The sequence below is a fragment of the Eptesicus fuscus genome, chromosome 24 (genome assembly GCF_027574615.1).
Source record: "Eptesicus fuscus isolate TK198812 chromosome 24, DD_ASM_mEF_20220401, whole genome shotgun sequence".
Classification (NCBI taxonomy): Eukaryota; Metazoa; Chordata; class Mammalia; order Chiroptera; family Vespertilionidae; genus Eptesicus; species Eptesicus fuscus.
In genome coordinates, this window is record NC_072496.1 from 6,751,302 (window position 1) to 6,766,720 (window position 15,419).

A 15,419-nucleotide genomic window follows, 5' to 3' on the forward strand; every position below is an offset into this window, starting at 1 on the left:
GCGTCAGCCTGCGGACTCAAGGGTCCTGGGTTCGATTCCTGTCAAGGGCATGTACCTTAGTTGCGGGCACATCCCCTGTAGGGAGTGTTCAGGAGGCAGCTGATTGATGTTTCTCTCTCATCGGTGTTTCTAACTCTCTATCCCTCTCCCTTCCTCTCTGTAAAAAATCAATAAAATATATTTTTTAAAATAAGATGCTAAAACTAAAAAGTAAATGTGTGATGTGGAACATAGTATTTACAGTCTCAACTCTCCACAAATTACATATTAATTACAAAGAGAAGTGTAATAGAGAAATTTGGTAGTCATCGCCATAACCAAATGATCAAAATTGGTATCATGAGTTATGGGAGGAATGACATCATTTACCTCCTGATATGATACCTCCAAAAGGACATAACGTGATGTATATTCCTGCAAAAAATGCATATCCTGAATTTGAGGTAGATGTCATAAAAGACAAAGACTAAGGATTTATCCCAAATTAAAAGAGACTAAAAAGGCAAGACCACTAAATCCATGAGTAATCCTGAATTAGATTAGGAAAAATAGCTATAAAGGACATTATTGTGACAATTGCTGAAATTTGAATATGAACTATATTAAACTATTACATTGTAATACATTAAATTTCCTGATTTGGATAATTTTATTAGCATCTTGTAAGGGAATGTCCTTGTTCTTAGGAAATACACATTGAAGTACTTGGGGGGGGGTAAAGGGGCATGATGTTTCAATTTGCTCTCAAGTCATTCAATAGATACAGAATGTGATTAATAAAGCAAATATGGTAAGTGTTAACAATTAATGAATCTGGATGAAGACTATCAAGAGTCACTTGTAATATGTAATTATTTCAAAATAAAATTGTGGTTAGGCATTTATATAACTTATGAAGTGATTCCCTTGATAAGCCATCTGGCACCATACATAATTATTACAATACCAGAGGCCCAGTGCATAAATTCGTACATGGGGGGGGGAGTCCGGCTGGCCTGCCCTGATGGGGGCCATTGGGGGTGGGGCTGGCTGGGGGAAGGGGCTGCAGGAGATTGGGGGGTTGGGCTGATCAGGGCCCTGATCAGGCCGGTTGGCCCCCGCAGTGCATGTCATAGCCACTGGTTGTTCCAGTCATCCTGGTCATTCCATCATTCGGGTCACTTGGCTTTTATATATATAGATTATTGACTATATTTCTTTTAAAGAATAGATATATATTTTATATTGATTTCAGAGAGGAAGGAAGAGGGAGAGAGAGAAACATCAATGATGACAGAGAATCATTGATCAGCTGCCTCCTGCACAACCCCTACTGAGGATCAAGCTCACAACCCTGGCATGTGCCCTTGTCTGGAATCAAACCTGGGGCCTTTCAGTCTGCAGGCCAACACTCTATCCACTGAGCCAAACCAGGTAGGGCATTGACTGTATGTCTTATGCAGTACTTTACATCCTCATGACTATCAAAATAAAAAGTTTTTAAAGTTTGCTTAATATTTCCATATTTTTGTATCTTCATAATGTCCTATGACAAAGATCAAGGTACACAAATCACTAAATTTTGAAGCTTTTTGTTATTTAGTTCTGATACTTAAGGTTTCCAAGATGTTCTTTCTTTTGCAGCTTTGGTTTGGAATCTAATTGTTGGATGGTAAAGAAACTGCAAAAAAAGCTAACCATAACTAAGGGCAACAGGAAAGGGGGGAAAGGACAACTAAAGCAAGAAGATTAATTGGAAGTAGTGTTGGTTAGCTTGTTAGAATTACCATCCTTTTCCTATTCCTGGGCAAGTAAATGATTGGTCATTTTACCTATCATTGTTGCAAATTGCAAAATCCTTTGAAGTTATTTATTCAGTTCTTCTACCCCAGGGTTGTTTAGCATTCAATAAATGCTTTATGCCTAATGTTTCTGACACATTTGCATATTTTTAATATACTAGAAGCCCAATGCACGAAGATTCATGCAAGCATGAGCCTTCCTTCCCCTGGCTTCCAGCACCACCTTTGCTCCAGCTGGGGCCGCCTTTTCGCTCTGTCCCGGAGCTGCCTTTCCGCCTTCCCATGCTGCCCAGAGGCCTGGAGTGGCTGGTGTGGTGCGGAAAGCCTGTGTTGTCTCCATGGCAACAATGCAAGTGTCCCGCCCCACTCCCGGCCGCTCAGCGCCTGAGTATGCAAATCAACCTGCCATCTTTGTTGGGTTAATTTGCATACTCACTCCTGATTGGCTGGTGGGTGTCGTGAAGGTATGGTCAATTTGCATTTTACTCTTTTATTAGTGTAGATTAGTTTTATCTCCACTAATCGATTGCAATTTAACTTTTCTACTTAGGGTGTTGCTATCTCTTCATAGAACCTATTACAATTTGGCCTGAAATGAACTCATTGTCTACCTTCATTTTAACACAATATCTGGTTAACATCTATCACTGATCTAAACAACACAATACAACTCTGGAAAGAATTTAAACCACTTCCTGCCAGTAAGCTCATTCACATTGTCCTCTGTTTATGTACATTGGCTCTGTGCCCTTATATTCCCTACACATTTTTTTTTTAATAGAGAAATTTTCAAAACAAATGATTGCTTTATTTTAGTTATTAAAATCAATGCTTGGCTGGCCCGTGGATTCCCGCTCATCTCCCGCAAAATGATGGCTTCTCGCGGGCCTCCAACGGCACCTCCTCGCCGTCCCTTTTCTTCTTGGGGCTTCGTTGGGATCCTTTCGGTGACTCCAGTGCTCCGATTACCCACATCCACCGATGCCTGTGATGACACACCAAGATATGAATCTAGGAAACCCCAGGGTAACCCTGCACCCCCTTTTAATGCTGGGTTCACAGTAGAATATGAGTGCCGCCTAGGATACAGGCTTATTGTTCCTCTTGTTTGTCCACCTCTACTGGTTGTCAGCCTGATGACACATGGGTGCCTCCTCCCAGGAGATTTGCACGAGAGGATCATGTCCACAACTAGCAGAGCCGTCCTTTTCCTATTCCTGGGCAAGCAAACGATTGGTCATTTTACCCATCATTGTTGCACATTGCAAAATCCTTTGAAGTTCTTTCTTCAGTCCTTCTTCCCCAGGGTTGTGTAGCATTCAATAAATGCTTTACGCCTAAATCTGGGCCAGATGGACGTTTTCAGTTTGGTTCAGAGGCCCGCCATTCTTGTAATGAGGGTTCTTACTTACTTGGATCACCAGTTCTACATTGTGAACTTTCTGGAAATGCTGTGGCTTGGAGTGATGAGCCCCCACGCTGTGTAAAGATGTTTGTGTCAACCACGTCAACAGATACAAAACGGAGCATTCAGCAGTAGCCACAAGGATACATTTGAATATAATGAAATAGTAACTTAAGTTGCAAACCTTCACATGGACCAGAGGAATATTCACTTGTTGGAGAGAGCAGACTGATGTGTTCTGGGCCAAACGTATGGAGTAGTGACCCTCCTGAGTGTAAAGTGGTCCAATGTGACTATCCTTCACTCGCTCTTGGAAACCTTGTGTCAGGCTTTGGAAAAAAAAAAAAGTGACTACAAAGCAGAGGTTGAATTTGAATGCAACCAGGGTTCTGACCTTGAAGGCAGCCGCAAAATCGTCTGTGAAACTAATAGCACTTGGGTGCCCAGGATGCCAAGCTGTGTTAAAGGTGTCGAGCTATTCCACCACCCAAGCCTCCCATTTCAAGTAGTCCAGGACGTCCCACTCCCGATGAAACGCCGTCTAAAACAGTGGGTGCTGGAGTCACTGTTGTGATTGTTTTAGCTGTTGTTGCTGTCTTTGGACTCATGGGCTGCTTTGTATACCCTCGCCAGAAGAGGAAAGGGTTGCAGGGACACTGATGGGGTTAAACTGCTGAGAGGGTTATATCATTCCAGCATAAGTACGACTTTGCCAGGTTCATTAGAATTCTCTGCATAATTTATCTACTTTAATAATGTGACAATCGTTTTGCTTTCTTACATTAAATATATTTAACTAGAGGCCCGGTGCGCGAATTCGTGCACAGGTGGGGTCCGGCTGGCCCTGCCCCTGATCAGGGTGGGGGAGGGCGGTGATCGGGGGTGGGGCCGGCCAGGGGCAGGGACTGCAGGCAATTGGCTGGCCGGCCCCGCCCCCTGGTCGAACTCCCAGTCAAGGGGACAATTTGCATATTAGCCTTTTATTATATAGGATTATTTGTTATAAAAAATAATTAAAAAGAAAAAAAAATCAATGCTTGTTTTTGAGATGCTTTCCAATCAAAACAAGTACTTGCAACTAAAATATTTGAACTTTTAGGAGGAGTTCTGGGTTTTAAATGCATTTGTTTTTGGTATTGTGTGTGTGTGTGTGTGTGTGTGTGTGTGTGTTTGCCAGCAAAGTACCAAAGGACCTTTGCAAGATAGTAATGTCAAGTACAGAATGGACATATGCATCTTAAGATCTATTTTCACGTTTATATGAGGGATAATATTACCTTCCTTCTTTCAGCTCACAAAGTTCATATGAGCGTGAGCTGAGACAGCAAATAGATTTGAATTCCTCAGATTAAAGATGTTCATGTCAATTTACTGTAATGCAGACACTGGACATTATCCTGCCCCCCCCCCCCTTTATCCAGGTTGTGTGTTGGGGGGATAGGGTCAAGTCTGGTGCAGTGAGGTGTGGAGAGGGGTGATCTAAGCTGTTCAAGTCCACAGGAAGATTGGTTTTATGTATGAAAGAGAGCAAACGAAAACCAGACATTGTTTTTCTTATTGTTAGCAGATTTGTCATATATACAGAAAGAAGGATGACTAACTAAAAAGAGGTTTGTGAGTTTCTATGGATTGTAAATAATTAACTATGTTTTATTTCTTTTTTTTTTCTTCTTTTTTTTTTTAATAGATTTTTATTGATTTCAGGGAAGAAGGGAGGAGGAGAGATAGAATCATCAATGATGAGAGAGAATCATGGATCGGCTGCCTTTTGCACGCCCCACACTGGGGATCGAGCCCACAACCCGGGCATGTGCCCTGACCAGGAATTGAACCGCGACCTCCTCATTCATAGGTCGATGCTCAACCACTGAGCCACGCCGGCCAGGCCTATGTTTTATTTCTTTTTAATTGTAAAAAACACACAGCACAGTTGACCATCTTAACCATTTCTAAGTGTACAGTTCAGTATTGGTAAATATACCTGCATTGTTGTACAGTCAATCTTCAGGACTCTCTCATCCTGCAGAACTGAAAGTCTAGCCACAACCTGTTAAACCACAGCTCAGCCACCTTCTGTCTCTATGAATTTGACCGCTCTAGAGTCCTCATGTAGGTGGAATCATAACCAGTATTTGACCTTTTGTGACTGGTTTATTTCACTCAGCATAATGTCCCCTTGTTGTAGTGTGTGTCGGGATTTCCTTCCTTTGTAAGGCTGAGCAGTATTCCATCGTAGCCCTGCCCCCCTCTCACAATGGGGTGCTCAGGCCTCAGCAGCGATGATGGGTGCCTTCTACCCAGCAGCAGAGCTGGTTGCCTTCCACCTCCAAGACACCATCCCGCAGGGATGCTGGCTGATTTTTTTAAAAATTGATTTTTGTTGTTGTTAATATTTTTTTTTTGAGAAAGAGGAAGAAGACATCTGCAATACTCTCAACAAAAAAAGATTTAAAAAAGAAATGAGGGGCAGATGAGAAAAGAGGAAAAACTTGAACATGTTAAGTTTTCTTTTAAAATCAGCTTTGTAGACATATGCTGTACATGCAGTAAAGTGTGCACATTTGAATGATGCCATCTGAGGAGTTACGTTGAATGTATGTCCTCATGCAACCACGACACAATCAAGACACAGATCATTTTCATCTCTCCAAAATTTTCCTTGTACCTTTTCCCAGTCAACCCCCACTCCCCATACTCCTTGCTCCAGGCAACCACTGATCCATGCACTCTATCATCCTTCAATTTTTTTGTCCCAGTGTTTTGTATAAATGGAATCATAAGCCCTGGGGAGAGAAAGATCAGTCAGATATGGTCCACTGTCAGGTACCATGTTACTCAACTTTTAAGTGCATGCCCTCTTTGATGTCGATAGGAACCTTGAGTCCTGTTCTGAGACACGGGCCATGTCCAGAGAGCCATGCCCCATGTCCCTACGTTCTCATGACTTTGACAATCGCTGCTTCTTTGTGTTCTCTGCATCCCAGAAAATATTACAGAGCAAAACTTTCAGAAGTTTTTGTAATAAAAACTAGAGGCCTGGTGCATGAAATTTGTGCATGGGTATGGTCCCTAGGACTGGCCAGCGATCAGGGCTGATCAGGGCCTTCCTTCCACTGGCTGTTGGCTGCCCTGGGGCCTTCTTTTGTTCCATGCAACCCCCTGGTGGTCAGCGCACGTCATAGCAGGCAGTCGAACTCCCAGTCGGTCAAACTCTTGAGGGGAGAATTTGCATGTTAAGCCTTTTATTATATAGGATAGTTTTCTTTTTTCCCTAATGTAAAATAATATAACATTATAATATGATTTCAGCTTATGTAGTTCACTTTTTCAGGTCCTGAGAAGTCCCCCTCATTGGGCAGGGGATCCTTATGCTTGAGAATCACTTGTCTATTCTAATAATCACATGGAAACCCTAACCGGTGTGGCTCGGTGGATAGAGCATCGGCCTTCGGACTGAAGGGTCCCAGGTTCAATTCCGGTCAAGGGCATGTACCTTGGTTGCGGGCACATCCCCAGTAAGGGGTGTTCAGGAGGCAGCTGATTGATGTTTCTCTCCCATCGATGTTTCTAACTCTCTACCCCTCTCCCTTCCTCTCTGTAAAAAATCAATAAAACATATTTTAAAAAAATAATCACATGGAAGTTAGATGGCTAACCGTTGGCATTGATCTGCCAAAAGACATTCTGGGAAGAAGTTGTACAGTGTTTTTGCCTCATCCTGCCTCACTTTAAGTGTTTGGCCTTTTATGGATACCAAGCATTTAACGATCACAGGCCAAGCAATTACTCACATCTTTGTCTTGTATCCCTTGGCTTCCTGCTATTATTTTTAATAGTTCTTCCATAATCATATAATAGCTTCATTTATAAGGTCATCGAGATCCAGGAAATAATGAGTGTTCAAATAATTTAGCCAGATAATTTAAATAATTACACAAGGCAGGACGCTCCCAACTGGGCTGTTGAGGGTCTTGTTGTAGGATTTAGACTTCACAGCAAAGAAATGTAAAAATGTCATATTGCAACTGCAAAAGGAGAAGGAATCGACTGTGTCCTAATAGCACATTTAAAATTGGACTAGTGGGATAGCAGAAGGTCCGGTGTACACCTACAAAGGAAGATTCCTTTGTCAAAATGATGGAAGCAGTTGATTTATTTAGGGAGCTGCATCATTGGTTTTCTTCCTCCTCCTCCTCTTCGTGAGAATGCTCATTTTCACAGTGATCTTGTACTTGGTCTTCATTTTCAACCCAAGATTTTACAGCCTTTTCAGTAATGCTCAAGCCACCAGAGAGAAGATATCAAAAAGTAGGAGTAAAAAAATGTTGAGAGTGGAAAAAAGGAGAGAGAGAAGCTAGACATTGCATTCATTTTTCTAGTTACTCTAAACTCTGTACATGTGTTGAGCCATCACCAGGAAGCCGGGTGACATTGTTTTCGTCCCCTATAGATGTTTTTGTGACTTGATGACTATATCACACAGTATTTCCTTTGTGTGAGTCTATAGAAAAAATGTTTCTCTCTGGTTTCAACCAGGAATTGTTGTTCTTTTTCTGAGCAACTAATTGCTTTAATTTTCTGAGATCCCTGGGAGTCATGAAATTGATCATGTTTTTGTTTTTTTTTCCTCCTCTGTCCTGGAATCTTGAACATTTGGAGTTCAGAATCTGTGGCTCCCATCTCTACCCAGGCAATCAGCCCACCTAGCTTCCTTCTACTTTTTTTACCCTTATAGTCTCTTCATTCTGATTTTCTTAATTTTATTACAGTGCATTGTAAAATTATTGAGACATTTTATATCCTCTCTGGAAATGATGACATATAATGAAATAATAGTAAAAAACTCGAGAGGAGAAACTCCTAGATAGTAAGGAATCTTGGACAATTATCCTGTGGTTTTACAGTGATATATATATATAAAATTGATTTTTTTTACAGAGAGGAAGGGAGAGGGAGAGAAGGTTAGAAACATCTATGAGAGAGAAATATCAATCAGCTGTCTCCCACACACCTCCCACTGGGGATTTGCCCAAATCCAAGGTACATGCCCTTGACCAGAATCGAACCTGGGACTCTTGAGTCTGCAGGCTGATGCTCTATCCACTGAGCCAAACCAGTTAGGACTTTACAGTGAGTTTTTATCGGAGGCAGTGTAATGTAGTGTTTTAATGCACAGGTTCTAGAGTCAGGGGGTAAGGTGTGTTCCATCTCATTTTTTCATTTAATTAACATTACTATAGGATATTGACTTATTTAGGACATCACTATCTTTTAGTCATAATATTGTCAGTGTGGATTACTGTGCAACAAATGATCCCCACATTTAGCAAATTGAAACAGCACACATTTATTATTTCACAGTTACTGTGAGTCAGGAATCTGGGAAGGGCTTAGCTGGGTCCTCTGCTTCAGGATTTCTGACAAGGCTGCAATCTAGGGTATTATCTGAAGGCTCGACTGGGGAAGAATCAGCTTCCAACCTCACCCACATTGTTGTTGATTCGATTCAGGTCTTCAAGGGTTGTGCTTTGCCACTTGCTTCATCACAGCCAGCAAGGGAGTCATTCTACCAGCAAGATGAAAGCCACACTCTTTTGTAACCTAATGTTGTAAGGAATTTGTCTGGTCTTTGCTCCTGGGTCCTGGGAGACAGCCTCTAAATCCTTAGCATTTCTTGAGTTATTGGAGTGCCTTTGTGTTTCATGGTTGACTTTTCAACCACACCTGAGTTTTTGTTGATGTGATGACTCAGGATGGGAAGTCAGAAAGACCAGCCTTGGGATTAGAGGGTTGGAATCGGCTCATCCTACCGTGAGAGAAAGAGGCTGGAGATTGAGTTCAGTCACATCTCAGGACCAGTAATTAAATCAATCGTGCATAGGTAATAGAACTAGTCACCAAGTAAATCAGAATTGCTATAGATAGTTACCTCCCTTGAAGCACATTGACAGAGCTTGTGTATGCCTCTCTTTTTAAAAATTTATGAGAGAGAGAGAGAGAGAGAGAGAGAGAGAGAGAGAGAGAGAGGGGTTTGTTGTTCCACTTGTTTATGCATTCATTGGTTGCCTCTTGTATGCTTCCTTCTCAGCCTTCCTGACCAGGGATGCAACCTGGGTGTATTGGGATGACACTCTAACCAATGGAGCTACCTGGCCAGGGCACTTGTGTACTTTGCAGGGACAGAAAAACACCGAGGCTGAGAACATTTAGGTAGAGTCAAAAAGATGTTGAAAGGCAAAGCTTTTAACTGGCAGAAGATTGTAAACGTTCTTTGTTTCCTGCACATGATGTATTGATTTTTTTTTTGTAAATTAGAAAATCAAGTTAAGAAGGAAGCATAGAATTTCAGAGACTAGAAAACAAGGTCCAGAAGCAAAAGGGATTTAAGCTTCAGACGCAGCGTTTACAGAGTGTTAGTCATGCTTTCTAGGCTGGTCCATAAAGGAATTCGGCTTCTTGGTTTGTTATGATGAGTGGCAGAGCGGTACTGAAATGGACATTGCCTAGCTTACAGCATGCTCGTAGAAACTGCATGATGAGCTGAAGGGGTTTGACCTCACATAAGATGGGCAGGAGAACAATGCTCTTAGGACACACTGGAGAAGCTCATTGTGGCTTCTGTAATGGAGTGACAGGACCCCTTCACTTGCTACCTCTAAGCCCATTGCCAGAAACAGCAGCCATGGACATCACTCGGGTTGGAGGGAGCGGACAGGAAGCCGTGGTGATTTTCAGCAAAGGCAGCAGGCAGCTTGCAAAGTGAAGTCAAACGTCACACAGCGATTCAGGACTAACAGGGGCCGTGGCCTCCAAAGGCATTTTCGGAAGAAAGGGCTTCTGACAGCAGAGTCGTGGCCAAGTCCTGTCACTGACCACGGACCGATCCCTAACCGTTATCTTCCCCGAGAAGGCCAGGCCCTTCAGTGTGCCATGCAGATGGGTCCTCCAGCCATGCTACCTCTCTGCCATACTCAGAGCGAGTCCTTTGTTCATTCCATGTAGGCTGCACCGTGTCCTTCAGCGGCACTGTTCTTTTCCTCTCGCCATTCCCTCATTCCCTCTAAATCCTACTCATGTTTCTGGACCGGGTAATGCCTGCTCTGCTCTGGGAAGCCTTCACTTCATCATTCCACAAAAGCCCAGCCCTGTGCTCTGTGCTTCCTAAATATGAACTCACCCAAAGCACACACACGCTTTAGGGGGTAGGTTCTGTTGTTACTATGAAAGGAAGACTGAGACAGAAGCATCTAAAAAAGGAAAGAAAGAGTTTACTTGCAAAGAATGCAGGAGCGTCAGCCTTCAGAAGCTCTGGCTCAGCAAGTACAAACACAAGGATTTAAAGGGATACAACCTGGAGAGTGACCACGGTGACCCAGTGTGCATCTCTGTTCAGGGAGGAACGGCGACCATATCCTCACATGATTAACTCTTCTCCAAGGTCAAGATGTATCCTCAGACACCAGCATAGCAAAAGTAAGAGATAAAATTGTGCTTTTTTTTTTTTTTTAAAGGGAGTTTATGGGAAATATTCAAGATGTTATTATTTTGGGGACCACAGAAAGTCAGGGTGACTGTAATTTTGATTTATCTCAGATTCAAAGTGTCCACCCCCCCACACACACACTAGGGAATGTAAATCATGTAATTGTATTAGAAACAAGGCAGAGGGTCAGTGTTTGCCGCTACAGTAGCCCCCACCCCCACCCCCACCTCGGCTCCTTACAGATCAGGAAACTGAGGCAGAGACAGGTAAAGCAACTTGTTCCAGGTGGTAGGGCTGGCAAGTGGCAGAGCCAGGATTTGAACACGGGCAGCTGGGCTCCCCCAGGGAAGGAGGCCTCTCCATCTCCAATGTCCCTGCCTTCTCGGAAAGTGAGACGCTACTGAATGCCTGCTCCATTCATTTGTCATCTAATAATGCAAGGCCTCCCACTGTCACTTCATTGGCGTATTCTATTATCTCATCTCCCCCCTGACCTGAAGGATCCTGAGTGGCTGGGTCTTTATTATGCTGGTGCTTAGTCTGGCACTGTGCACGCGGCTGTTGCTCTGTAAATATGGATGGATGGATGGATGGATGGATGGATGGATGGATGGATGGATGACCTTCAGGTCTATTCCCACCTGTCCCAGTTGGTGGGGACTGCTGGTTCTTCAGCACACCTTCCTCATGTTCATGGTTATTGGAAATGTCTGCACCATTCCCTTTAAACAAAAGTGACATGTTGAAAATTAAAATCGAGATTTCCGTGAGGGTCCAGAAAGGCCTGCTGTAGGCTTGGAGGGCCGAATTTAAGTTATTTCCCTTCCTATTTCTATGTAAGCACGTCCTAGGCCTGTGAGATGTCATTGAAGGTCAAAGTTTGGGGTGGCAGCAAAGGGCTGCTGCCATCCAAGGACATGGCTCCCAGCCTGTCCCCATCGCAGTCACCGAGGAAAAATGGCTCCATCCTCCTCGACTGGCATTTCCTGGAAAACAAGCTTCAGGATCTGTCACTCTAATGATCTCCCCAAAGAGTCAAGGTGACAAAGGTCAGCAATAAGCTTTTCATGTGAAAGAAATTCACAGTAATAAAGGTGTGTGTGTGTGTGTGTGTGTGTGTGAGTGAGAAAAGCCATCAATGTGCTTAACAGGCTAGAAAAGGAACCACCTTTTCATTTTAGTGAAAAATAATATGTTCTAGGCATTACCTAGAGCCGATTGCTGGTCTGGCACCCTCTGTTAGTGGGTTATTTTATGACCACATTTTAAACTCTTGCAAGAAATGGCTCCTGCCCTGACCCATTTGGCTCAGTGGATAGAGCATCAGCCTGCGGACTGAAGGGTCCCAGGTTCGATGCCAGTCAAGGGCATGTACCTTGGTTGTGGGCACATCCCCAGTAGGGAGTGTGCAGGAGGCAGCTGATCGATGTTTCTCTCTCATTGATATTTCTAACTCTCTATCTCTCTCCTTTCCTCTGCAAAAAATTAAAAAAAAAAGAAATGGCTCTTGTCACAGAGCTTGACACAGCATCACACCACAGCGGTATCTCCGACGGCATCGCCTTCATCTCTGTAGCTTAAAAATAATCTCACTTTCTCTAAGTATTTACACAGCACATAATATCTTCCCTCTGCAAAATGCTGGCTTCAAAATGCATATTTTGGATGTCATTCATATGATAGAGGATTTCTGAATGTTATTTTAATACACAGGATATTCAGTACTCCTTTCCTACTGAGGCAGTTTTTCTTTTTCCTCCTCCAGACACTCAAAATTCCTTTTTATGAGAAATAAAGAAAACAGCTTGACGGTTCAGTTTCTCTCGGAAGATATTACACTAGCATGCTACCTTCCACCTGTTCTTTTGGAATAAGGCATGTCCTATACAACACACAAGCAAATAGTAACAAGACTAACACATTTTTAAAACTATGGTACCAGGAAGAACTCTCCAAAGGAATTCCCAGGACTTTGTCGGCATTCTGTTTTTGGCTAAGCACTGTGGCATTCGAAGCCATTGGAAGAATTGGTTCTAGGCTTAGGCAGTTATAGTAATTGTTGTATTGCCCACTGACGATTGGATTTTGGCTCTTGTTCTTTATTTTTTTTCTCTCTTTCTCTTCAGGAATCATTTCATGTTCCCTTAACATGATAAAAAATTCCCCCTAATGCCCTCAGAACTAGGGTCTCTCAAGGTTGGGTTTTGCCCTGGCTGGGTAGCTCAGCTGGTTAGAGCGTTGTCCTGATACGCCAAGGTTGTGGGTTCCATCCCGGGAGAGGGCACATACAAGAATCAACCAATGAATGCATTACTAAGTGGAACAACAAATCAATGTTTCTCTCTCTCTCTCTCTCTCTCTCTCTCTCTCTCTCTCTCAAATCAATTTTTTAAAAAAGAAAAAGGTTGGGTTTTTTGGCTGCCCTTGGCCCCTCGCTTGGTGAGTTTCCATTCTCTGCTAAATTTTATCGCTGGTCACTTGAGTAGGGCTCAAGGTGCTCCATGGAAAAGGGCTGATGTGACAAGAGACTACAGGATACAAGGCGATGAGCTGCCCAGAATACCGTTCAGTGGAGCTGAGCCACCCAGCGGAGTACCCTGGCCACTTTGACATCCTATCCTGCACCCTCTCCTGGGCCTCCATTTCTGAGGGCCATGTTCTGAACAAGTACACAGTGAAGTAGGCAGACGCCCAGCAGATGGGCCTGTGGACGATTAGGGCCACCTTGGCATCACTGTTTCACTGGTGCCCAGGATGGTGCCTACACGTGGTAGAAGCCGAATAAATATTTGTTGAATAAAATTATTTTAAGTGGTATTTATTGGTCATAACGATACATTGAATGTAATTGTTTCATTCCCATTGACTATCTGTTTTCATCACCCTCTCCCTGGTTGTCTGTCTGCCTCTCCCTTTCCTGTGACCTTGATTAGAAAGGATAGAAAGGGACTCAGTCTGGGGGACTCTCGTTTTCTTAAAACTATGTTTTTATTGATTTTTGAGAGAGAGGAAGGGAGAGGAAGAGAGAGAGAAACACCGATGAGAGAGAAACATTGATTGGCTGTCTTCTGCATGCCCCCTACTGGGGAATCTAGTCTGCAACTTGGATATGTGCCCTGACCAGGAATCGAACCGGTGACCTTTCAGTGCATGGGATGGAATGTTCCACCAACTGAACCACACTGGCCAGGACTCAGGGACTCTCATTTGCAGCCCCTCTGTTACCCAGAGCAAAATGTTTGTCAAGACAGGAAAGAATGAGGGTGCAATGAGAATAGCATTCTTCAGGGAGGCCCTGTGTGTGTGACAGGGACATGGTTCCTCTGAGGCACACCCCTGGTATGACATGGCCATGGTCTCAGCAGTTACTGCTTTCGTAGGATTTCTTCAGGAGAGTCTCGTCACTAACCAGGCCCGTGGTATCTTCTGGACAAGGACAATCTAGTTCATTGGTGTGACTCAGTTCCATGTTCAAGTATTATGCTGAAGATCGGGTGGTTCCTTTCCATCTGAAAACGTATGCCTTTCAGTTCTCAGAAAATTTTCTTGATTTATTTCTTTGATGATTTTCTCCCCTCGGTGTTTTCTTATTCTTCCTTTTATAGAACTCCTGTCATTTGAATATTAGACATTCTGGACTGATCCTTTTTCTTGTCTCCACACTTTCAATTTCCCTCCTTTCTGTTATTTTGCCCCCCTTTCTGGGAAATTTCTCCATCCAGTCAACCTGCTTTGGCCCACCTTCCTCTTCTCTTCCAGTAGAACCTCAAGCCATCACTTCCTGAGCCTCTCAGGACTTTGGGGAGCACATCACACAGTTGCTTGGCATTTGCCCTCTGCTGGCTTCGGGACTGGCTTTCTCAGATGTGCCGAGTTAGTTACCGCTTGTCCCTCAGCTCTTCAGATTCTGAAATTTTATTACTACAATGACCTCTCCATTCTCTTTATGTTTGTGAGTGTGCGCTTTAAAAAAAATTCTATTATGCTGATTTATTGGAGTCTTGGGAGGAAGCAAAAGCAACTGCAGAGTTTCAGAAGGATGATGACAGCACAGGGCAGAGCCAGACAAGAGTGAATGGGTGGAGACAGGACTTGAAGCCTCAGCCGGGGAGGAATGTGTGAGGCAACCAACGATGCTTTGCCGGAGAAAGAGAACATAGGAGGGGGGATGTAAAGAGCGGTCATGTGGGTACAGGATTCCATTTGGACGCTGCTGTCTAGGAGGCTGGAACTGGGGCTAATGCTGGAAAGTAGAGAGAGGAGGGTGGCCGTTGAGGATCTAGAAGACCTTTCTCCTGGAAAGAATTGTTCGGAAAGGGCATGAGCTGGGCCAGAAGAGGCTGTCCTCTATGTCCCTGAAGGGTTGGGCATTGAATTAAGTAACTTCTAAGAGCCTTTCCAGGCTTGTGATTCCATCTCAAGGTCAATGACTCATTCAGAGCGGGAAGGGCTAAAAATGTGATTTAGAATCACCTTCCTCACTTTTTACAGAGGGAGGAATTGAGAGCCAGCTGCTGAGGGCCTGAGCAACTTCTCTAGGCAAACCTCCTGACTCCCCACCTAGCATTCTTCTGGTCTTCTACAGTAGCCTTCCATTGTCCAAACTGAATTTAAAAAAAAAAGAGAGAAAGAATTCTTTATTGTTTAAAGCATTACATGTCCAAACTGCTCTTAGAATACCCGGACACATCTGAACATGTAGAATAATAGTCTCCCCACGGAGTGGAAGCAATTTTACACACTAGGCCTT

At 43.5% G+C, this 15,419-nt stretch overlaps 1 protein-coding gene and 1 pseudogene across 1 annotated transcript in view; both read left to right on the top strand.

Annotated features, from left to right (window-relative positions):
- Positions 1-15,419, top strand: part of TP53BP2 (tumor protein p53 binding protein 2) — a 109,169-nt gene that overhangs the window by 23,799 nt on the left and 69,951 nt on the right. The gene's annotated exons all lie outside the window — the stretch shown is intronic.
- On the top strand, positions 2,651-3,760 carry LOC129148304 (membrane cofactor protein-like; annotated as a pseudogene).